At 36.2% G+C, this 24,451-nt stretch overlaps 1 protein-coding gene across 18 annotated transcripts in view; it reads left to right on the top strand.

Moving 5' to 3' along the window:
- Positions 1–24,451, top strand: part of RBFOX3 (RNA binding fox-1 homolog 3) — a 918,966-nt gene that overhangs the window by 206,396 nt on the left and 688,119 nt on the right. For 17 of the 18 annotated variants that reach the window (XM_074260306.1, XM_074260305.1, XM_074260318.1 and 14 more), the window contains exon 2: positions 23,180–23,327. The gene's annotated coding sequence lies outside the window, so the exon portion shown is untranslated. Of the gene's footprint in view, positions 1–758; positions 2,335–23,179; positions 23,328–24,451 lie in introns of those variants that run through there. The other variant, XM_074260301.1, reaches the window with a different exon arrangement.

Genomic DNA, 24,451 nt, shown 5'->3' with positions numbered 1-24,451 from the left:
CTTCCCTCTCCAATCTTATCATAGCTGCTTAATGAGTTGTTTCCTTCAGACTTGAACTCTCTCCTCGGGATATTCTAGAATAAGTAATCTTTTATTTTCTACACGTCTCTAACTTTTGATCACCGGATTGTAGTCATGTAGATATTAGACTTCGTATCCTGGCCCCTGTGGTATAACTCTTTGCTACCAAACTCAGATAGGAATGGATATATTCAGATAGGAAATCATATATAAGACATCCCTATGTGATGCATATTGGCTATTTTAAAATTTAATATTATTTTTATTTTCTTGTAACTTGTTTAAAAAATTTCCCAATTATATTTTAATTTAATTCAGGCTGCACTTTAGAATAATGTAGATCAAATGCATATATGATGTCTGATATGGTATTATGATGATGATATAATGAGAGAGATGTCTCTCTATTTCTCACTGTTTCTCTGTATCTCTCTCTGTATCTGTCTTAGAAAATATATTTGGTCTATTGCAAAATCTTGCTGTTTCCTTCTTCCATGAATCAGTTGAGAATCTGAAGCACTTTGGATAGGATCTTTGTATTTAATCATCTCCATTTGCATTTCAAGATTGGGAAGCAGAATAGGACCAAAAGGCTTGTTCTGAGTAACTTTTGCCATGACAAAGCATATTTCTGTCATTGTTTTACCAAAGTAGAAGATTTTAATAGAAAGAGAAAAGTATTTCTGATAGAACCAAACAATGTATCACTTTATTTTATCATCATCCCTTCATTTTACCTTTTTTTTTTAACCAGTAAAATCTGTTATGGTTATTATCCATACTGAATGTGTATACATATTTATTCACATTCCACATTTGCTTCTATAAGGAAAGCTGGTTGGAGAGCAAAGGTTTTATCCTTGAGAGAGGGTGTGTGGAAGTAGACTCGCTGTATATGAAGTAGACCCTAAATGACAATTTCCAGAAAAATATCTAATTTGACTTGGTTTATCTCCTTGGAAGTTGTTAAGGAAACCTTAGCTGCCATATAGACTTCTGCTTTGAAACTGCATCACATTGAACATAAATGATTTGTAAGTCCCCTCCAAATTGCCCTGGTCCACAATATTTTGAGCAAGGTTAATCCATTCCTATGTGAGTTTTACCTCTATCTACCTCTATGCGATGGGCCCATCTAAAAGAAGACAAAGGCCTTATGATGGTGGATTGCAACCCTTTCATCTGATCATCTTATCAATTTCCATACATTTGATTATAATCTCAGTAATGATGGCTCCCAGATCCAACCCTAGTCTCTCCTAAGCCCCATTACCTTGTCAACCACCGCCTACTGGAAATTTCAAATAGTACTTAGAAGTACTTCAAACACGTGTCTATAATGAATTGCATTCTTTTCCCCTAAAACTTATCCCTCTCTAAAATTCCTTTTTAGAATATTGTACCATAGTTCCAGTTATCCAAGTTCACAATCAATGTCTCTCTGTGTCTTTGTGTTGGTCTCTGTCTCTTTCTCTGTCTCTCTCTGTATTTTTCTCTTTCTCTTTCTCAGAAAATATATTCAATCCATTGCAAAATCTTGCTATTTCCTTCTTCTGTAATCTCTCTGCATCTATCCCCTTCTCTGTAGTCACACAGATGCCAAATATATTTCAGGCCTTCATCACTTCTTGTTGAACTATTATATTATCCTCCTAATAATTTTCTTACTTCAAAGTTCTCCCCATTCTGATCCCTCTTACATGGATGCCAAGTGATATCCCCAAGAGAGTGTAAGCTCCTTGAGGACAGGTATTGTTTCACTTTTGGCTTTGAATTTCATACAGTCCCTGAAACATAGTTGGTGCTTAATAAACTCTTGTTGACTAACTTTACTGGCAAACACACATTTATCTCCTAATAGTATGCATGTTCTTTGAGATCAGATTATTTCACTTTATTTTTGTATGTCCATTGTACATTGATCTGGCATATGGTAGGTTCTTTAAAAATTCTTATTTTTCAAGTAATTGATTAGTACAAGTTTGGAATTTGGCAATCAAGTTTTTTCTTCCTGCACTACTTAATTTTCCTCTGTCTTTTCATCTCATCGCAATCTTTGCTGAAAAACTAGACCTGGTCTGAGCCCATCTGACCGTAACCTCTCTCCTACTGTAGAAGGGGCTTTGTGGAGACCCTGCAAAGATCACATCTGTTACCCCTAAACGTGGAGACATCTAGAACATATCATTTTATGTTATTGATTTTTCTCACCAGTATTGATTTAGCTGTTTTTGGATCTTCTACAGGCGCTGCAGCTGTTGCTTTAGAGGCCTGAGCTAGTTAACTGGATTCCAGTAATGAGCTTCATCACAGGTGGTGACTCTTTAAATTTTCTTCTGGTGGGAATAAGATGAAATGTTAGCCAACTATCCAAATGGTGTCACCCTGAGATCTTAGCAATGCTATGAAGGTTATCCTATATGTGGAGAACTTACAGATTAAGCACATATTGATCAGAAACTGCTAGCTAATATAAACCAGACCTATAGGCCCCAGTCACGTGAAGGCCTAGGCTGCATTCCATTGCCCAAATAAGGATTAACCTATACATGGCCAAGAGGCTATAAATCACATTGTCAGCTGCATTCCACTGACCAAATATGACCAATCACAACCTATGGAGGGTGGGATTTTGGAGGTTCTTTGTCTGAAATGTATAAAAATTGTGAACATCTTTAAGGGAGTGGCTCTCTCCTACTGTGAATCTGGCTCACAGACCAGGATGGGGTCTGCTTCTCAAAATTCTAATAAATAATTCTGCTTTTCTATGAGCGATCTCTGAGTAGTCATTTTTGGATAAGATTTTCTATCCCTCACACACTCATATGCCATATCAGGAGTGCAAAATTCCTTTGGAATTACAGACATGAAGAACCTTTAAAATTTAAAAGTAGGGAAAGAAGAGAAGCCCTGAACAAAGGAATCATGGGACTAAGAGAAATCTTCAAAGCTTATATCTTCTGTCCCCTTGCCTTCATGCAGGACACACTTAAATTATCCTGGAAGTTGCACTTATGTCTTTTTTTTTTTTTTTTTAAGGCTTCAGAGTCAAATATTCTATAATCTTTATGGTGTTAAATCACCCCTAACACTTTTTTTTTTTTAATTTGGAAATTTCCCCCCTCAAGCAGAAATCCCTCAGGCTACCGTTTATTCTTGTTTACTTCCTGTCTAAAGGAAAGATTGAGAACAGCTGGCAACTGTCCTCTTTATAGAAGAACCAGAAAGAACTATTTTCCCTGGTTGCTAGAATTCTTCTAGAGGAGCATTGTCCTAAGAATTTTTTCAGAATGTTTGTGGAAAGTAAATGTTGTTATACTCACAGCAATAATTGTTTTGCCTTTTTTTTTAAAACAAGCACTGTTACTGTTTTATTTCTCTAAAGCCATCCTTGGGATAATGCCATAACTGGGCTCAGGGAATGGTTGAAGCAGCCTTACTTAGAATAAGAGTATATTCCATGATACAAGTGAGATTTTAGCAGGATGAGTGTTTGGAAAAGATCAGATACCATTGAGGGGAAACTGAGGGGTTATTGGGGACCCAGCATGAGAGGTCACAAAGAGAAGTGGAGGCCTGTATGATGTAATTGATCTTCATTGTTTCTGGAGCCCCAAACTAGAAAAATATCTGCATCAGATCATGTGTTCTGTCCTACCATTTTCTGTAGCTCTCATCAACTTGAAGTTAACAATTCCCATTATAAATTATCTTAGTTTCTCTACTGGTTTCATATCCAATGCAGATCAGTCTCTCATGCCTGTAGAAATTATTGGAGCTTAGTGAATTGGGGGCTAGAAGGCTGACGTACCCTGTCAATATTTATTTGTTTTCTTGAACTGCAGAGAAAGACTCTTTTAGGAATTCTATACATTTTCTTTTCACTGATTTCTAAGTTCAGAACCTTTTGCCTGGGGTTGCCTCCCATTAAGGTGCAGTTCCCAAAATTGTGAGGTTAAGTCAGTCTCATGAAAGAAGTCTGCTGTTCAACATCCAAATCCCATTATTTGATGCCATGTTTCAGAAACGCAGATACTGAGTGGCTGGGAGATAAATGGGAAATAGCTTTTGATCACAGTCAAAGCAGGTAGTTCTATCTGCTGTGGCAGAGGCTCCTGAGTTTGGCTTCAATGCATCTTGAGAGGAGACTGCCCCTTCCCCATGTGCCTACAACTATCCTCTCCCCACTACCCTCCTCAAATTCCTAATATGATTTGCCTTGGTGGCCAGTTCAGATGTCCCCCAATAGTACTTTCCATCTCAAATCTTACAGAAGCTTGTCAGCATCATTCCTGCTATAGTGAAAACCAATTCACAAATCCATTCCCTCTGTCTCCCTACCCCATTCCTCGCTCTTTAGTTAACTCTTATCTTGCTAGCCTGACAGGATGAGCAGATGCCTGCATGTGTGTGTGTGTTAAGGAAGATAACTGGAACCCAAGAGCTCACCAAAGGAGGAGGGGAATAGGATTGAATTGGAGTGTGGGGAAAGGGATTTCCCTTTATTTGAGCCTGAAGGGGCAGTAATTTTTTTTTACTTTGTACTTTGTAGGGATCAGATTAACTGCCAGGGCTATCCTGACCCCCCAAATCCCAAGCCTTGGGAAAGTGCGATGAGCTGGAGGCAGCATTGGTTGGATAAATCCTCTTTGAGACTAAAAACACTATCAGCAGCTTTTGCTGTGGCTGCTCTTCTTCGTAGGATGCTGCCAGTTCTGATTAAAACCTCCCTCTTTCAGGGCTGAGGCACTGATTATTAGTTTCCCTAGAGTTTGGACTCGACTGTTGGGGAACAGTATAGCTTCTGCATAGGAAGCATCTGTGAGCAGTACCTCTGCTTGGAGGACAGAAGGCACTGGGATTCTGCTCTCCAAAGGGGTGGGATACTGCTGTAAGGGATAGGATAAGTCTTCTCTGTCAGATCATCTCAATTGAGAAATCTTACTTTGCAGCCTGAAACTCTCCAGGGACTGCCCAATCGGCTGTGGGCCTGAATAATGATGTTAAGTTTGCTTCCTCAGGAGGATTACCCTCCTAGAGGGAGTGAAAGGCCTCTGTGGGACTTATGAAAGATGCTAGCCATTGTTAGAATTTTGGATTTAATTCTAGAAACATAGATTAAATCTCTGTGAAAAAGAACTCTATTACCTCATTCAGATACAATGTGGAAAAAATAACAAAGACCCTTCCCTCAGGGAGTTTACATTTATTAAGAAGGATACCAGCTATCATATATATCTATATCTATATCTATATCTATATCTATATCTATATCTATATCTATATCTAGATGTAGATATAGATATAGATATAAATATCTGTATGTATCCTACTGGGAAGGGAGGAATGAAAGCAAAAAAGAGATGCAGATGGTGTGCTCTGGAAGCTTTGCTGAAGGTTTGATAATGATTTGATCTCTACTAGTGTTTAAGTAGAATTGTTATTTTCTTTTCAATTATTCTTTCTGGGAGCAACTTAGGCCAGAGCCCTGGCCTCTGAATCCCTGAATGTTCACTGTCCCATTTCCTTGGGAGAGGAAAGAACTGGACAAACTGGCAACCTAGATGGAACTCAAGGGAAAGATGTCTACTAGGTCCCAGCAGCCCTGCTAGAAGATCTTAAGGGAAAAATAAAGGAGAGAAGAAATAAAAATATCTCTCTCTCTCTCTCTCTCTCTCTCTCTCTCTCTCTCTCTCTCTCTCTCTCTCTCTCTCTCTCTCTCTTTCTCATTGATAACTTACATACAGTTCTCCCTGCCATAACTTTCAATTTTCTTCCACATTTATTTTCTTATCTCCTCCCCTCCCTTCAGAAACCCAAGAAATTAGAAATCCAATCTGAGGTTAAAGCAGGTCTTTTCTGCCTACAAAAGCTAAACATGTTTCTTCTTAAAGTAATAGAAGTAACCAGCTCTGTTTTATTTAATAATTTAAAAAATATATTCTGAATAATGCAAACTTACCTCTTTAAAAAATACCTACTTGGATAACCTCTTCCATTTTTGACTTCTTCCAACCCTTGTGAATCCTGTCTCAGGCGAAAATAATTCAGGCTTTATTATTCTGGCATCTAGTGGGAGTCTGTGACAATTTTACTATAGCTGAGCTTCCCTTTCTCTCCCTTTTTAATACCAGTGTGTTTTAATAATACAGTGTACCTTTCGGTATTGTTGAAATGTTACATTATTCAATGCATCCAACAGGAGAGGGATGGTGCTTATGTAATTCATGTGTCCTCCACGGGTGTGTTTAAAATGTGTGTGGTTGGAGGGGTATAATTTGAGAAGCAATTTTCCATAAGGTTAGGGAAAGTGGCACCTTTATGAAAGGTCGGAGATAACCTGGCCCGAGTTACATCTCTACAGGCTGAGGATTGAATTTGAGTCATGGAGGACACAAGAATGGGACTGGAAGACAACAAAACAATGTGGTAGAGTAGACAGAGTGCTGGGTTTGGCATCAAGAGATTTTGTTTGAATACTGACTCATCTACCTACTACCTCTGTTATCTTGAGCAAGTCACTTAACCTTGCTAGGTTTTTTCCCTCATCTATAAAAAGAGAACAATAAACGAGAAAAGAATCCTTTCAACTCTGAATCTATAACCCTAAAGCCTTATGTAGCTGAAAAACAAACAACTCAATTCTCTCTGTGTGTATGTGTTTTGGGGAGGAGGAGTTAAAGCAAGTAGCAAAAATGTTTTTTTGTTTGTTATAAGATTCAATTTTAAAAGATTCTTGGTAAAAAAATATTGACCAAAGGGCAGAGAAGAACAAGACTCCAGATTCAAGCAGCTCTACCACTCTTACATCTATTTATTAGTAAGAACATCAGTTTTCATGGGGTCAGGGAAAGATAATATATAAAGCTTTGCTTCCTGACATATTTGGGCTAATCTCAATTTCAAAAATGTATAGATTATGATGATGGTGAGGAACTTGCTCTTCTGACTTCAAACTTCAAGGATCAATAATTTCTTCAACCTCAGTCCATTCAAAGCTCCTTGTACTACTTAATAAAGGGGCCAAAAAAAGATGTCACTGTCTTCATGTTTAAAAGACTTTATACTTTCCAAAAATATACGTTGTTTCCTCTTTAACTCCGATAAAAGTAAGATTCCCCAATTTATACTTTTACATGTACATATATAAATACATATATACAACAGATATGTTATGTATATTTTATATATATTTACTTGCCTATTTGTATCTAATAGTAGTCATGGAGTAAGGGAGAGAAAAAAAGGAGGAAAGTACCTATTTATAACTTTGTTGCATATTTGGAAGGAATAGCAAGTTGTACATGATAGATTTGCAATTTCATGTGCAGTTGTTTTTATTCTATTGTGTTATGGAAATGCTAGTTTGGTTCTTGAAATTGAAAATAAAATGCATTTTAAAAAAAACTTTTTTTTAAAAAAAGGTGCTCTCCCGAAGACCTCTTTTTATTTAGCTCAATTGATTCTCAAGATAGTGAGCAAACAGTCTGCAATTAAGCTTGTGGTCAAATCTTATACACTAGGTACTAGTGGCACAAGATGAAAAATGAAAGCATGCCTGTTCTTAAAGAGCTTAAGAATACAAATATGGCTCAGATATGTATATACAAAGTATATACAAAGTAACTTCAAGAAGAGAAGTCTAAAAATCTTGGAGCATCAGGATCATCAACAATCCTGTTGATGAGCACCTGAACTGTGCTTGGAAAGAAGCTCTATGCTTCTATGAAGGGGAGGTGAGGTGTAAGACCCAAAATTTTCACTTCACATGCCCAAGCCTTAGATAACTCAGGTTCACTACTATGCCAGAATGAGAAATCATGGGAAGATCACAAACTCAGAGTCTTTGAGAGTTGGAAGGGTAGCCCTTGATGATAGTTATTATATTCCTCCCACTGCCCAGTCCCAATCTTTTTTTCATATCAAAAAATCCCCAATTCTTTCAATAAATCATGACATGATATGAATTCAAGGCCATTGAACATTCTGTTCACTTTCCTCCACCTTAACAATGTCCTTCTTAAAGGCTTGGAGAGACTTGCATGAACTGATGCTGAGTGAAATGAGCAGAACCAGAAGATCGCTGTACACTTCAACAGCAATACTGTATGAAGATGTATTCTGATGGAAGTGGATATCTTCAACATAAAGAAGATCCAACTCACTTCCACTTGATCAATGATGGATAGAAATAACTACACCCAGAGAAGGAACACTGGGAATTGAATGTAAAATATTAGCACTACTGTCTATCTACCCAGGTTATTTATACCTTCGGAAGCCAATACTTAACGTGCAACAAGAAAATTGGATTTAGACACATATATTATATCTAGGTTATATTGTAACACATGTAAAATGTATGAGATTGCCTGTCATCTAGGGGAGGGAGTAGAGGGAGGGAGGGGAAAATCTGGAAAAATGAATACAAGGGATAATGTTATAAAAAATTACTCATGCATATATAGTCAAAAATGTATAATTATAAAATTAATTTAAAAAATAAAACAAAACAAAACAAAACAAACCAATGTCCTTCTAAAATTGTGGCAGAACATCGCACTCCCGAGACTTTGAAACTCACTGTACTTTGGAATAATACTAAAACATGGATCAGGAAGGGGTCCTCTAGAAATCATCTAGTCTCAGTCCAAATCATCCCCCAAAGATCAAGTGTTTCTAATTGGAGTGGAATCTTGCTATGCTTCTGGGATACATTCTAATAAGTGGCACACAAACCAAGTTATTGAGAGAGAGAAGAGAGAAAAAGAGAGAGAGAGAGAGAGAGAGAGAGAGAGAGAAGAGAGAAAAAGAGAGAGAAGAGAGGAAAGAGAGAGAGAGAGAGAGATAGAGATAGAGAGAGAGAGAGAGAGAGAGAGAGAGAGAGAGAGAGAGAGAGAGAGAGAGAGAGAGAGAGAGAAGTAAAAGGGGGATTTGGGAAAAGAAACGGTGAAAGGTCCATCTTTACCAGATAGCCAATCAAACTGTGTATATCAATGAAGGACAAAGATCCTAATAAGTCAACATAATTAGACAGAGTGGGATTATTTTTACGAAAAAGTGAGGAAGCAGCTAGGTGGTGTAGTATATAGAGCATCAGCTCTGGACAGGAAGATATGAGTTCAAATCTGAACTCAGACATTTGACACTAGCTGGGTGAGCCTAGGCAAGTCACTCAACCCCAACCTTCTCATGAAAAAAGGAAGAAAAATGAAAATGGAATTATTTTCTTAAAAAATGAAAATGAAATCCCTTGTTCTAAATTTCAGTTTCTCCAAAGTACAATAGAACTCTATGGTTTGGGGAGCTATATGTAATGAAAGAACATGAACATGACAGAGACAGGATTCTAAAGTATGAATAATACATTAGAAAAGATAAGGAATTTATCATAAGGTAGTCTAGTAAATTCAGGAAGATTTCCATTTTCTAGAAATTTTCTTTCTAAATGACATAGGGTTCTTTTCGGGGTTACCTTGTATCCTTCAAAAAGATTACAAGAAAGCTCTTCAAATAATTTGCATTGTACTCACCTATATAGCCAGTTCACTGACTCATACAGAACTAGATTTCATTGGCTCCTTGAAAGCCTTGCGAGCTAAGATGATTTCATAGGACACTCAGGAAAACTGAGGTGCAGAGAGGGGAAAACTCAAAGTCATGTAGTGGGAAAATAATAGAAATACAATCAGATGCTCAATTCTTTTATGTTTTTCTAGGTTTTGCCATTTAAAATACTCTTTAGTGAGTCAGTTGTGGGGAGAATCCTTTTACTTCCTTGTTAATTATTAAGAAGGTACTTTCCTCCCCCTTCTTGATTCCTGTAATCCAGGAGTGTGCTAGCTCTATCTTTAGGGTATTGGTAAATGGAGAATGGAAAGTTCTGGCTTTCTGCCCCATTTTCCTGTGAAAGAATGTTAAGAGACCTGGATGCTTTGGTAGACTAATGTGATCTGTTCCCTGCTTGCTCATTTTCTTTCTGAATTGAAATATTAGGGAAATGATCCTTGACACTAGAACAAATACTACAAACTTGTTTTTAAGGTCATCTACCAGTATAGAATTTGACAACATAAAAGGGACCTTAGGCCAAAATTATTGACCTGGGTTCCATAAACTTTCATTTTTTATTATTTGATAGCTACATTTCCATATCACTTATTTCATTTGCAGTTTATTTATTTATTTATTTAAAATATCATCCTGAAAAATGTTTCATAGGGTTTGCCAGACTGCCAGTGTGGTTTATGACATAGAAAAAAAGTTAAGAACCTTTGCTGTACCAAAGTGCTATACAATTGTTCATACTCTTTGATCCAGCCATGTAAGTCTGTATCCCAAAGATATCATAAAAGAGAGAAAAGCATCAATATGTGCAATATGTTTGTAGGAGCCCTTTTTTGGTGGCAAGGAAGTGGATGATCACTTGGAGAATGGATGAATAAGTTATAGTATATGAATGTAATGGAATTTTATTGTTTTATCAGAAATAATGAACAGACTGATTTCAGAAAAGCCTAGAAAGACTTACATGAACTGATACTAAGTGAATTAAGTAAAATAAATTGTGATGGACTTGGATCTTTTAAAAAATGAGGTGAATCAGACCAATTCCAGTAGACTTTTGATGGAGAGTCACTTCATCCAGAAAGAGGAGTAGGGGGACTGAATATGGATCAAAGCATAATATTTTCTCCTTTTTGTAGTTGTTGTTTATTTGCTTGATTTTTTTCTTGCATGTTTTTCCCCTTTTGGTCTAATTTTACTTGCCCAATTTGATGAATATGTTTAGAAGAATTATACATGTTTAAGATTGCTTGCTGTGTAGGGGAAGCAGAGAGAGGGAGAGAGGAAGAAAAATTTGGAACACAAGGTTTTGCAAAGATAAGTGTAGAAAACAATCTTTGTGTGTATTTGGAAAAATAGAATACTATTAATAAAAAGAATTTAAAAGAAATATAATTGGGGTTAAGTGACTTGCCAAGGCTCATGCAGCTAATAAGTGTCTAAGGCAGAATTTGAATTTAGATCCTCCTGACTTGGTACTCTATTTACTGTTCCACTTAGCTGCTTCAGGAAATTCACGTCTTTCTTCTACTAGATGGTCCTAATTCTGTCTCCCAAACCTAAGCAGAATTTAACTCTTCTATGTGTTAGCTTTTCTAATATTTGAAACTATTATGTCACCACCATTCCCAAGCATTATCTTTTTCAGGTAAATCATTCTCAGCTTCTTAAATCCAACTGTCTTATGACATATTTTCAAGCCTGCTCATCATTTTGGTGGCTTCTCTCTGGATGTGTCACAGCTTGTCAATATCATTCCTAAGATACAACATCCAGAATCGTGTGTACAATATTCCATATGTTGTCTCACTAGAGCGAAGTAATATTACTGCTGCTTTTACTACTATAACCGCTAAACCTTTATAAAGAACTTTAAATTTTTCAAGCTACTTTGCATACAGTAATTTTAAGTACAGCAGGATTTTTGCTTCCCCAATTTTGAACACAGTGCTTTTATTAATGGAACCTAAGATTTCAGTAACATTTCGATTTACCTGTTTATTTTTCTGGTTTGTTCCATAGGTTATTGCCTATTTTCATGATTAATTTTTCCCAATTTCCCTTATAGTCTGATTTTTTTCTTTTTCTCACCATCTACCATCCAATTCCCTTCCATCTTCAGATCTTGGTACATTCTTGTTTTAAATTTTGTTTCTTTATCATTATGAACTTGTCAAACTTGTCAAACACCAATAACTTTGAACATTTTCATATATAGGGAAGAACAAATAAAGAGATGTTATATTAATTATATATAACTTATTTTAAAATATATAATAAATGTATGCAAAACTTACTTCCAAAACCATTTCTCTTATCTGTATCTCTTGTATGTATTTTTAAAATGGTTCATTAGATGTTTCTTTCTTTTTTATTTGCAATATTTTTATTCTTCTTTCACCCAGTTCCAAAAAATATTGTTAAAAATTTTCTTTTAAATAAGATAATAAACCACACATTGGTCATGTCTAAGAAAATATATTTAATTCTGTATTTCTACTCCATCACCTTTCTGTCAAGTAATGGTAAACAAATTTTATTATTGGAGTTATATTGACCATTACCTTGATCAGAGTTCTCAAGGTCTTTAAAGTTGTTTTTCTTGATAGTATTTCAGTCACTGCATCAATTGTTTTCCTGGTTTTGTTTAATTTATTCTGTCAATTGTGATAAGTCTTTCCAAGTGGATCCATGCTTCAATCTTTCTTACATCCCAATATTCCATTATATAACTATTTAGTGATCCTCCCTCCCCCTAGTCATTCCACAATTGATGGTTAGCTCATTGGTTTTTAGTTCTTTCTTACAACAAAAAGTATTTGATGAATTATTTTGTATCTATGTTTTCTCTTTTGGCCTATAGGATACAAGCCTAGTAGTATTCTCACTGGCTCAAAAGGTGGGCACAATTCAGTGAGTTTAGGGATATAATTCCCAATTGTTCCAGAATGGTGCCAGCACAACTCCTCTGACAGTTTTTATTTTCTTTTAGTACCATATTTGCCATTCGCAGAAGTTTGAGAAGAACCTTAAAGTTGGTTTAATTTGCATTTCTCTTATTATTAATGGTTTACAATATTTTTTCATATAATTGTTGATACCTTTTTTTCCCCTTCATTTGAGAATTAAGGGTTCATTCTTTTTGACTATTTGTCAATTGGGCAGTGGCTCATATTCTTATGTATTTGAATAATTTCCCTGTCTCTATTAGATGTCAGACCTTTGTTAGAAAAACTTTCTCCAAAGATTTCTTCCCTACTTATGTGTTTCCTTTCCAACCTTAACTTCACGTATGTGTGGGTATGTATAAAAACATTCCAATTTTATGTAATCTGTTTATTTTATCCTTTATGATAGCCTTTATGACATATCTGGTCCATAGATAAGGATAGATCAACTAGGATAGGCTAAATCAAATGAAATAATATTTTTAAGTGATTAACATAGTGTCTGGCACATAGTGGGTGTTTCAATAACTGCTTTTTCCCTTCTTTGTTTCCTTTGTGAATGGTACCCTCTTACCTGCTCCTCTAATTTTAAGATATGTTGTTTTTTTAATATGTGAGACATGTACTCATTTGGAATTTAATGCAGAATGTAGTGTGTGTTGTTAGTCTAAATCTAATTTCTACCAGACTGCTTTGCAATTTTCCTATCAAGCTTTGTTGAATATTGAATACTTGTTGAGTTTTTAGGTTTATCATACACTATGCTACTATGTTCACTTGTTCCTGGATTATGTTTACCTAATTTCCTCTAATGATCAACTTCCCTGTTTTTTAAACCAGTACCAAATAGTTTTGAAGATTGCTGTTTATAGTATACTATATAGGATATTACTAGAATAATTTATTTTCTATATTTTCCATTTTTTCCCTTGAGATTCTTCATTTTTATCATTAAATGTGTTTTTTACAAACTACTTTCCTAGGTTTATAAATTAACTCTTTGATAGTATATTTCATGTGGTTCTGAATGAATAAATTAATTTAATGAGTATTGTTATTTTTATTACATTGGAATAACCCAAACTTGAGCAATTAATTTCTCTAATAATTTATGTCTGTGATTATTTATGTAAAAAGTATTTTTATATATAATTATATAATTCTTGTGTATATCCCATATATATGTGTATATATATATATATATATATATATATATATATATATATATATATATATGTAAAATAGTTATTTTGACTGGAATTCAACTTTCTCTCTTTCCTTGACTGGTTTTATTGATGATAGATTGAAAGGCTAATGATTAATCCAAATATATTTCATATCTTGTTACTTTACTGAAGTTATTATTACTATTATTTTTTAGTTGAATTTCTGGTATTTGCTAAGTAGATCATTATTTCATATGGAAAAAGTCTTTGCCTATGTTCACACCCAGAATTCTTTTACTTGTTATAAGTTTTGTTAACATTTCTAGAACTAGATCAAATAATAGTGCTAATAATGGACATTTTGCTTTGTTACCGATCTTAACAGGAAAGTTTTCTAGCCTTTCTCCATTATAGAAAATGATTTTAGATACTATTACAATACTAAATAACTTTTGGTTTTAGATGTTACTTATCATGACAATAAAAGGTGCATTAAATCCTATTCTTGTTTATGGTTTTTAGTGGAAATTTGTATTGTTTCCTGAAACAAAAATTCTGTTACATAAATTAATAAGGTAATTTAATTTTTAATGGTTTTGTCTATTTTGGTTAGAATTTTCCTAGTAGTGAAACAAAATTATATTCTTAAAATGGTACAAATTGTGGAGTTTGGAGTCAGGAATCCTGATTTTGAATCCTGCTTTAAATATTTACAAACTATGTGAACTTGGGCAAATCATTTAATCTTTTATGAAGAGCAAATGAAACAAAAATGTAAGGGCTTTGCAAATGTTAAAGTGCTGTATAAATTCCACCTGCTAGTAGTAGCATCAACAGCATCAGTCAAAAGGTATATTCTCTAATATGTAGTAATAATTTCTTTCATCGTATCTTATCCAATATTTTGCATTGATATTCATCAGGAATATTGGACAGTAGTTTTCTTTTACCACTTTTTTTCTTCCTGATTTAGATATGAAAAACATATTTTAATTATAGATGGAATTTGGTAAGTCCCTTCTTCCTATTTTTGAAAAGTTTGATTAAAATTAGAATTAAGTGTTCTTTGACTATTTTATAGAATTCATTTGTAAATATATCTCATTTTTTTTCTCCTGTGGGAGTTTCTTTTTGGTCTATTCAGTTTCTCTTTCTGAGGTTGAATTACTTAAATTATTTATTTTATATCTGGTTAATATAAGTATTTTATATTTTTAAAATTCATTGCACTGATAATTTCAGTTTTGTAGGCATATAAGGATTTTTTTTTAATTTCCTCTTCATTTATTGTTAATGCTTCCATTTTATTTTTTTATATTGGCAGTTTGATTTTTTCTATTTTTTGAAAATTAGATTTGCCAATAATTTAATTTATTTCATTTTAAGCAGTTCCTAGTTTTGTTTATTCATACAATAAGGATTTTTATGTATTAAATTTTAAAAAATTCTTCTATAATTTTTAGAATTTCTATTTTGTATTCATTTAAGGTTTTTTTTTTTTTTTTTTTTTTCATTCCATGCCTAGTTCCGATTTGGTTGTTTTTTTTTTTCTCTCTTTTGTTGATAAAAATATTCAGTTATAAATTTTCCTCTCAAGACTTCTTTGGCTGCATTCCAAAAGTTTGGGTACACTATCTCATTATTATCATTTCATTGTGTGGCATTTTCTTTTGTTTCTGTGATTTCTTTTTTTGACCTACGAATTCTCTAGGATTAAATTTTTTGTCTTCATTTAAAATTCTTTCTTTAAAGGTCTTTTATTGATTATAATTCTTTACATTGTGGTCAGTTAAGGGCACATTTAGTCTACTTATTCATCTAGAAGTATATTATGGCTCTGGCCACTTATCTCTACAAGTTTCTTGAACAAGTCTTTAGGGCTTTTTCTGATCTTTCGTCTCCACGCTTAATTCATTTTAGATTGTCAGCTTATTAGATATACACTCTGCAACTTTCCTTTCCCTCCACCCCCCCCCCCAAAAAAAAAAAAAAAAAAAAAAAAAAAAAGAAGAAGACTTGAGGAGTGGAGAAGTGGCAGAATATGCTCCCACCCACGCTTTTTGGATGGTTAAATGTCCCCGTGTGATCCTTCATGTGATGGCTAAGACTAAACCCTGCCCTCTACAAAACTCTCCAATTTGACACAACTTCATGGCAAACTCAGCTTAAGTTTTAGCCTTGTCCATATTTTTTGGGGAATAACAAACTTGCAACAGGAAAGGGAAAGTGAAGGGAATAAGCATTTATAAAATGCCTACTATGTGCCAGGCACTATGATAAATGCTTTACAAATATTATCTCATTTGCCATGGCCTTGATGAGCTTCAACCTAATGTTGTTAATTCTGTTTATAGGAGGTCTCCTTGCAAGACCCCAGATGGTTTGCTGCTGATATTCCGGCTGGCCTGACTCTTTTCTCCTGTTGCAGCTTTTGGCTGCAACTCAAAGTAGTTTTCAAAAAATGGAGGTCTGATTATGTCAGTCTTCTGAATGCAGTAGTTCTCTCTTTTATTTAAGATCAAATATTATTTAATCTTCATCTCATCCTTTTAAAATTTTTGTTTTACTGCACATAATTATTAGTATATAATATAGATATGTAATTGTTTTTGGTTGTTCAGGCCTATGATTTCATGATATAAAAAGCTCCTGATGAAGCACATAGTCTACCAATGTGGGTTCACATCTTCTCTGACACTTATGTAATTTTATGGAGTTGCTTGGAATGCTGAGATATTAAGTGCCTCACCCAGAAGACACATTTCTTTCTTGCTCTGAGGCCATTGGCCAACTATACCAGAAGTCTTCAATATGTAAGTCACATGCTATCCACAACACTTCTGAATGTAGCTGGACCAGATTAAAATATAATTGGGAAAATAGTTATCAAAACTAATTAAAATATAAGAAAGCAGATAATATGTAGTTTTAAAAATCAATCTAAGGGGTCCTTATCTGTAGTCTAGTAGCCCCTCATTTCATCTGAGTGTGATCTCACTTCACTATAGTCTTGTCTTATATAATTAATAAATAAAGAAATATTTAACTCTATTTTCACCTACCAGCTTTCACTCACATTAGCAGACTAGGGCCCAGCTATTTCTTTCCTCAGGGTTCTAAAGGTAACACTGAGAAGTTTGAGAGTTTCTCTATAGTCTTATCAGGTATTCTCTTCAATATCAATCAAACAATTAATATCCCCCATATCAATCAATTAGTTGTTATCAATTAGCTTTTATCAAGGAATATTTACTGATAAGATAATGCCAGGACAGAAGAACAAACCATTTCTGGGGTGGAGAGGAGGGGAACAAGTCCCCTGGGGAAAGTAGGTTCAAACTTTAACCATGAAAGTATTGAGAACTCATATAGTGATTGTGTTTGAGGGGTTCTTCCTGGTTCTGGGAAGGCCGTGTTTCTCTTCTAGAGTCCTCACCAAGTTCACTTTTGGGTAGAAGTAGACTAGTCCTTTGTTCATCTGGAATGGGTCAAGCAGGTCACTCACCTGATGTGCAGCTATTGCTACATGCTGGCAGTCTCTGCTCCAGAGACCATTTGCTTAGCAGGACAGTGATAGCCTCCTTTAAAGCTTGGAAAGTTGTAACCTGGTTCATTCTGTCCCCAGATAGTTATTGACCTCAAATCAGAGAAAAAGAAACTCAATAAAAACAGGCACTGTGTATTCCAGGATAGAGTAGCCAAGTAGAGATATAATTATGGAAGATTTGGCTACTGTTCCTTTCCCTACACAAAGGCTCACAGTTATGCTTCACTTAAAATCGGCTTGGAATGGAAGGGCACAAAGAGACTAAGGGAGGAATTTATCAGTTCTGTTGTATGCAAACTCAGTCCTAGGTTCAATATCTCTCCTACCAGTTACCATACAACACTGCCTCTCAGTCACTCATGGCTGGAAAAAAACCTTTCCAAAGTTCCACAAATTGAAATAAGGAGCATATATACTTTAAGGACTGGTATATTATTTTTGAAGCTTTTTATTTTCAAAACATATGCATAGTTTTTAACATTCATCCTTGCAAAACTTTGTGTTCACAGATTTTTCTCCCTTCCTTCTTTCATCCCTTTCCTAGACATCCCTTTCCTAGATCCAATATATGTTAAACATATGCACTTTTCTGTATATATCACAATTATCATGCTACAAACAAAATCAGATTAAAAAAGGAAAAAAAATTAGAAAAAGAAAGACAAAATGTAAGCAAATAACAGCCAAAAATAATTAAAATACTATATTGTGATCCATACTCAGTCTCCATAGTTATCTCTCTGGGTGCAGATGGCTCTCTTCATCACAAGACTATTGGAACCACCCTGAATCATCTTGCTGTTGAAAAGAGACATGTCCATCATAATTGATCATCATATCATCTTCTTGTTGCTATGTACAGTGTTTTCTTGGTTCTGTTCACTTCACTAAACATCAGTTCATGTTAAGTCTCTCCAGGCCTTTCTGAAATTATCCTGCTCATTATTTCTTATAGAACAATAATATTCCATAACATTGATATACCATAACTTATTTAGCCATTCTCCAGGTGATGGATATTCACTCAATTCCCAGTTCCTTGCCACTACAAAAACAACTGCTACAAACATAAAATAATTGATCCAAAATAACCTCACTGGGTGCATGATCTGTACCCCTTTTTAATATCTTCAAGGTAGGCCTCCTAGATACTTCTGGCTTTCCCAATTTTGGGGTCGGCAAAATAGAACTTTTACAGAAGGGGGTATAGTTCGGAAGTTCATTAACTGTGCCACTACAGACTTTGGTGTGTACTTTGTTGTATGATGTATTATTATTCCCTTTCTTCAGAGTTTGCCTTGGGGGTCCTTGAGAGAGGGCTTTACTGATGGACTCTTTGGGGCCTTTTGTCCTGGGGAGGGGACTAGAGAGATGGATGTATCTTTTCTCCTTATCCTTCAAGGTCTGGAGCCTCCCAGGATGCTGATCCTGTCTTAGTTCAATCTGCTGCTTTATCAGGAAAAGGAGTAGGAATGAGGAGCAAAGCGACTCCAGGGATGCTGCACAGTGTAGGTCAAGAGGTAGCTTTGTGTTGTTCTGCTGAAGATGGATGACATTTCCTACTGTGGAGTAAGAGAAAAGTTCCATTACAGTTGGGGACATGCTGTTAAATTATCACCGATTCAGCACGGATGGTGAAAAGCAAAACAAATGGTATCATTTGATCTTTTGGGTCCGGGAACACAGCTCCTCCTCACCAAACCTGATAGATGGGTCCACTCCGAGTATGGTCAGTTCTGGAAAAGAGCTCCTGTACCTGTGTCCCACTGCTGACCTCCACCTACCTCATTCTCTACCTTTAGTTTGAGGCCTTTTGGGGTTGCTGGCTCTGGTGATTTGCAGTGGGGTGTAAGCCAGCTTCCTCCCCCCCCCCCCCCCAACGAAGCACTGAAACTAGCTACAGAGGCAAGGACACTGAACTTCAAGCCAAAGAGAGTCCCTGATGATGTGGGGAGATGAGGAAATGCTCCTGGTTTTTTGATGTTTGGTGTCTGGGTGCTATTCAGGAGAGAGATGCTCTGCCAGCTCTAATATAATCTTGCCTCTCCCTTGTTTCCATTCCCTTCCCTTCCCATTCACTAAAGCTAGAAGGAGTAATTAAGTACAGGCTATTTTGTGGGTTTTGTTCGTATTGAATACATGAATTGGGGAGAGGTGTGTGTGTGTGTGTGGGGGTGTTAAGGACAGTGCATATGTACCTGTGGCTCTGTCTCTCTGTGGGGTTATGGAAGTGAGGTTGATGTTTTTTGCTCACGTAGCTTTCCCAGAGGAATATGGGCTGAGATCTGTGTAATCTGGTTTTATACCTCTATATGTTTACATAAAATGGGGGTGGGAGAACTATAGAGCTCCTTCCTGGCCTGTAGTTTAATTAAGACACATTTAATAACTCACAAAAGGGACAAGCTGTACTAAATCTTTCAGCCATAGGCTCTATCTCTGTAATGATTGGTTTAGGTAAACTCTGCTGGATTTTTTTCTTTGTCTGCAATTGCAGTATGTGGAATCTTCCTATGTCTTTCATTTTTGAGTTGTTCACCTATAACTTTGTGTACTTACCTCCCATCCCCATGCACTTCCTGAGACATAGAACTACTTTTTTATTTCAATATTGCCCATTATTTAGGGCAATATTATCTTATCCTCTTGGGATAAAGATGCATAAACCATTCTCCCTTCACCCTGCTGTTTAGGTGGATCAGTCATATAAATTAGGATTTGGATTGGGGAAATTTAGGCAGAAACTCTAAGGAAATGCATCCCTACCTCCCAAAATGTGTACAAATACAACGTCCCCATCTTCCTTCAAATCATTGAAAGGAGTTTTTGAGAACTAAACTAAGGACTTGAGAGAAAATGGGGTGGAATGTCATTTTAGGACTAAAATGGATTCTTAGAACTTTTATACATCATGTACTCTTAAAATCCTGTAATGATCCCAGAACTGATGTAAATTCATTCAGACCTCATTTGTAGCACCCATTGCTATACTACAGTTAGACCAAACTGTTGGAGGTGGAGGAAGGGAGAATTCAGGGGCCAAGATTGAATGGTTTTCATGGTTTTTTTTTTTTTTTGGTTTAATATTAATGTTACATTGTTATTCATCCCTCATGCAAAATTGCTAGAAGAGAGAGTAAAAGCTTTTGTCTCTTCTTACCTTTTATGCATACTCAGTGGTGGCACATCAGCCAGTTAAAAGGATTCACTACCAAACAGTAAGCTGACAGGAAACATGCTATGAACTGGGAAAAAGTTCCTTCCAATATGCATTACCAGAAGCAAGCTGGCCAAGTTTCCATATGGCCAGTATCAGATAAAAAATATCTTATATGCTCTAAATCCTACGCTCTCCTAGCTTAGTCTTCCTTCCTGCCCCACCCCCAACCCTACTCCCCACATTACTCTAGATTTCCAGTGATAAGTTCTTACTGTTGCCAAGAGCAACTAATGAAAAGTTAAGGGAGTTTCAAATGTAGATGACAGAAGAATGTCCAGAATATAATCAGAAGGTATTAATGAGCTAGCTACGCCTTGATCCCTTTATCAGGTACCAAATGCCTTGCTGATTGAGTCAAGAAGGCAACAAGTATGATTGGCTGAGAAAACTAATTCGTCACCCTTCTGAGGGCTTTAAATAGCTAAATCCTGAGGTTTGAAGGCAGTCTAGGCTCTTTGATTAGTTTGCATTTGAGAGTGGGAGAGATTTTAAGCCACTGCTGCCTGTGGAGAATAACCTTGCAAATGGAGAGGGGGGGAATTTAAAAGGGAACGGGGGAAACCCATAAAGTAAGGGGGAGGAGGGGGAAAGAATGTAGAGGAGAGGGTAGGAGAGGTAGAAAAGAGTTTCTGTGGAGGAGTCCCCTGCAGGAAAGGAAGATTGGGAATTTCTCCTCTCTATCCTCACATCAGTCATGTAGATTTGAAGGGCAAGCTACTGGGCTGGTAGGAACTATTTTTTCCAAGGGGTAACAGAGATATACTAAAGACAGACAAGGACACAGAAAGAGTCACTTGAGGGAGAAAGGAATTTTCAGGAGCAAATCTTGGCAAACAAGAGTCAGGCTATGGAGAGGAACAGATGCTGGGAATCCAGCCTGTGGTCTTTATGGGAGAGAAAATATTTCCAGGTTCTGCAGTGGCAGAAGTTGTGAGGTTCCTTTGCCTCATGTGTTATGCAATGAACAATATATGTGTGTATGTGTGTGTGTGCGTGTGTGTGTGTGTGTGTGTGTGTGTGTGTGTATGTAATACAATAAATATTTTTAAAGCATTCACTATGTGCCGGTACTGGGCACTTGGGGATAAAAATAAGAAAAAGACAGTCTCTACTCTCAAGAATCTTATAATCTAATAGGGGAAGTTTATTGTTATTGTTCAGTCTTGTCTAAGTCTTTGTGACCCCATTTGGGGTTTTCTTGGCAAAGACACTAGAATGGTTTGCCATTTTACAGATGAGAAGTTGAGGCAAGCAGGGTTAAGTAACTTGCTCAACATCACATAGAAGTGTCTGAGATTTGAATTCAGGAAGATGAGTCTTTCTGACTGCAGGCCTGGCACTCTATCCATTGTGCCACTTAACTGTCCTCTTAACTGGGAAAACACAATACATGAAAGAAGTAGAAAAGGTGGGGGGGGATGATACCCAGAACAAGACCTTGGTTATGTGGTCAAAGCCAATCAGCATAGCTGATGAGAAGCTTTTGATCTCTCTTTAATTAAGGGCGAATTGGGAGGAATTTTTGCTCCTTCCTCTAGCATTCCTTTTAGAAGAGCAGAGGCAATCAAGGACATGATAAAACATGAGTACTAAGGCTTATGCAGTCTCCAGGGTGATGACATGTATTCCACATGCATGCTCACTACCATATTCTGAGCCCATTCTTCCTGTGTACTTGTGGGAAAGTGTACCTCAGATTTAACAGTGGGAGGTATGGTTTGTATATATTGTTCTTACTATGCCATTTTGACAAATGCCTTTGCTATCTATTGTCTATCTTTTAGTAGTTGATTGTTACAATTTGGATACCAAACCATTTGGATGCTCATGAAGTATTAGATATGTGGCCATTTAGAGATCCAGTTCAAGAGTGCAGTTTGGGTTAGTCAAAGATGGCATATACATGACAGGCTAGTGGTCTTTGTGTTGCTACTTTTTAGAATCAAACCCTTAGCTTTGAAGGAGAGAAGAGAAAGGAGGAGGAGAAAGAAAAAAGGGAGAACAAAATTTCTCCTAGTGGTTGAAAGAGGTCTCTCTGGTTAAGAGAGTTAAGATTTGGGATACACAACTTTAGTCTGTATTGGGATTTTTGATTTAAAAAAGATATGCCATATATATGGTAAAGTTTATGGAAATATTTCTATCAATTGTTTTTGAACATTTACTAAGAAAAGACAAAGCATTAGCCACTCCCTTGTGAACAAAGATCTAAGTTTTATGTTTCCTTTCTGATCTGTAGTACTTGATAGAATTTGCTTTTTTATGCAGTTCCCCTAATAATTTAGGCCAGATAGAATGGGGAGGGCTCAGGCATAGATCCTAGCAACCAAGTATCTCCTTAATCTATTCTCTGAAAATTCTTTCCCCAGGAGTGATACTAGAATAAATTGACCTTATCTCTGAAACTGAGTAGACCTGAGTGAGAGAATTCATTGGGGTTCTCGGTTCACTATACAGAGCTTTATCAGAAATAAAGTGTTATATCTATTTACAGCTTGTTGGTAATCAAGTCATAATGCTTTGTTGCCCCAAAGTCCCTACCACACTCCCAGAGTGAAGGGAAATAACCTTCTTCTAGAGTTATAATGATCAATTTACTTTGAATTGTTACTTTCTTCTTAGTTTATTATTAATACCATTGTTTGTTTTACACTCAAAGAAAGGTCTTTGCTTCAAAGGAATTGTTTTTCTTTTCCTTTTTTGCTTTCAGGTTGAAAATCTGTCTATGAGAACTTGACAGCTTTTCCCGTTGATACTTTCCCTTCCCCCACACTCCCAGCACCAGGAAAGCCCCAGAAAGGTAATCTCAGCAGGACCACCATTGCTTCAGCAAAACACACATCACCCTGAACTACCAGGTAAGTTTCTTGAACCCCTTGAGACTGTCCTCTTCAAGGTAGCGTTATTCTATGTATCTCTAAAAGATATGCTGATGCACCTCCTGTTTTACAGACCAAACCTGGATGTTTTTAGTTTTAAGTAGTAGGCGTAACATAAACAAATTTCTAAGAATCAGTCAATTGTGCCCCTACAAGAAACAACTGCTATCCAATGAACTGAAATCCATTAATTCTGCTGCAGAGGAATTAGGTATTAGAGAAATTTAGGGGAAGGTGTTGACTGTGTTCTTAGAGCCTGAGAGAGTGGGGTCAATGGATTTAGCCCATGTCTGTTATTTTCATTCTACGGACTGTATTCCTAGTCCCAGTATTCATCTTTTAAAAGCTCACCTTTGATTCTGATGATACTTGCTTTGAGTCTAATCCCTCTATTGAGTCAATATGTGTCTTCTGCATAAATGAAGGACTGTGAATAAGAATAATGGATTAAAAATTTAGAGCCTTTATAGACCAATCTCCTCAGATTAACATAACTTTTACATAGCCCCCAAATGGGGAAGGGATTTGTCCAGCGCCTTGCAAGGACTAAGCATCATTACCTGGTTTCAAATCCAGGATGTCAGATTTCAAATTCACTCTTCTCTCTATTGTATCACTGTCCTCTGAGAAGTATGAGAGCAGCAGCAGGAAAGCACTTTGGGTGATGGTTTTTGTTACTGTTTTTCTCTTCTGCAAAATTAGAGTTATATAATGGTGAGAATTCTGTGACTCCAGTGCAGGTAAGGTACCAGGTACAGGCTACTTAGTTACCTTCAAATTCCTTAGTGTCTCTATCAAATTTATGGGTTCAATAATTCCTGTGTAGTATACCGGTGTACTTCTTTTCTCCCTTTAATGATAGCAGCAGTCTGTCCTCTCTTGGGAGCTTGTGCATCTCTCGCCTGCTTCAATTTGAGGTAATGGGTTCATCATATAATCTGCATTGTGGGAAATGCTTCGTGTAACTTCCTCAGGGTTGAAATCACTCTATTCCCCTTCCCTTCTTACTTAAATCCCAGCTACTCTTCTTAAAAAAAATAAAAAAGAGAAGTGCATGCTAATGGAGGACCAAGCTGGAACATATATACATATATCAGCACACA

The sequence above is a fragment of the Sminthopsis crassicaudata genome, chromosome 4, assembly GCF_048593235.1.
Source record: "Sminthopsis crassicaudata isolate SCR6 chromosome 4, ASM4859323v1, whole genome shotgun sequence".
NCBI classification, from domain to species: domain Eukaryota; kingdom Metazoa; phylum Chordata; class Mammalia; order Dasyuromorphia; family Dasyuridae; genus Sminthopsis; species Sminthopsis crassicaudata.
The sequence above is the reverse complement of the archived record's forward strand: the minus strand, read 5'-3'. Positions and strand labels throughout refer to the sequence as shown.